The following is a 1761-nucleotide window of genomic DNA, read 5'->3' as shown; positions in this document are numbered from 1 at the left end:
ATATTAGTAAAGGTTACTCTTAATTACACACATGAATCACAGTAAAGAACATAATTGATACTAAGGGATAGAATCAGAATAAATGAGACTAATTTTAAATAACCTAATATAAATGTAAAACCTATATACACAAAAGCATTGACACTATGCATCTGTCAAAACTACAGTTACAGGCATAAAACATTTTATCAATTAACTATTGGAATTTGTAGAATGGCACACAGCACTCAGACTACTTATACAAAAATAAGTACATATCTTTAAAGAAATATTTTACATTTACAACCAAGTTACATTGAGTGAATCATTTATAAACAAGAGACATTTTGTTGGCTTGAGCACTTTTCACACCATAAGGAAATATTGGGTACTCTGCTTTGGGGCCGTTCCTATAAGCTGAGCAGAACTTCACACGATTTCACTGAGGGGAGTGGCATTGTCGCTGCTGAGGACTCACAAACACTATACGTAACACAGCACTTGTTACTCTGCTTTTATCACTGTCCTATGTGTTGAGCTGGTTGTCACACACAGTTACGACGTTTGATGCAAGGGAAGAGTGACATAGACGCTGCCGGAGACAGGAAGATCTAGGAGCTGTTGTTACGCCCACGAAGAATTGCTGCATTCCGCTGTACGGTTCATTGGCGGCACGTTCCCGTTATGTTGACAAGTGCCAGATGCCAGTCAGCTGTTCGTGACGTCAGCCACCTCCTCCTTCCCCAAACCTTAGTGCGCCGGGCGTTGAAGATCATTGGCAGACAGGCACAAAAACAATAAAATAACATTACAGCAGCATGAAGTAACAAAAGACTAATGTACTTAGCTGTGCACTGTTGCCTGCTTCCTGAAAACCAAAACACATGCTACAAGCGTTGCTCCATTGTCCACTGCTGTGCTTGTCACGGTACATAAGAGGAAGTCACACGATATCAAACACAGAGAATAAAATGCACTCACTGCAGCTACTGACTACAGTCTTCAACATCTCACAATATCTACTGACTATTGTCCAAAGGTTGTCCATCAGTTATGTAGCATATTTATAACTAAACATGATTCACTAATTGACACTTCCTTGATCTGATTAGCCAACATCCTTTTGATTTCCTTGTTCACTGCTTCTCTCTTCACTAAAGGTATTGCATACAATTTGCTGCAGAATGGTTCATGTTCCTTGACTTTAATTTTGCAAACACATCCTTTAATTAATACAGGTAATTTTGAAAACAGGTCAACTTCGCGTCTCAGCACTTCCATTAATTCCTCTCTTTTTGCTTCCGTCACGTTCACTGACGCCTGACTCTTGATTCGAATACCAGTCAGAGCATCTTCATCATTATTCTTCTCTCACAGAGCAGGATCTTCCTCAGAATCCTCATAAGTCGCCAGTTCCTCTTCTCCTCGGAAACTCATTAGCCTCATCTTTGTGCACGCAGCGCCCTTATTTTCTTCATTAATAAATCCTTTAAATATTATCTTCTTCTCAACACTATTTATTCTTGTCCACTGACAACCCTTTTCAAATTCAATACTGCTCCTCATTTCAGTCAACCAATCGAATCCAAGAACTAATGTGACATTAAGAGATCCAACAATTAATACGCTCTGCTCATACTCGTCTTCATTGATTCTAAACTTCAATAGAGCTTGACCTTTAATGGGTTTGCTTCTATTACCTACAGCACTGACAATACATACACCATTCACAGGGAATGTTGGAAATGCCACCAGATTATTTAATTGTGAAAACAGATTTTC

Source organism: Schistocerca americana, chromosome 2, assembly GCF_021461395.2.
Source record: "Schistocerca americana isolate TAMUIC-IGC-003095 chromosome 2, iqSchAmer2.1, whole genome shotgun sequence".
Classification (NCBI taxonomy): Eukaryota; Metazoa; Arthropoda; class Insecta; order Orthoptera; family Acrididae; genus Schistocerca; species Schistocerca americana.
This window is presented reverse-complemented; position numbering follows the sequence as displayed.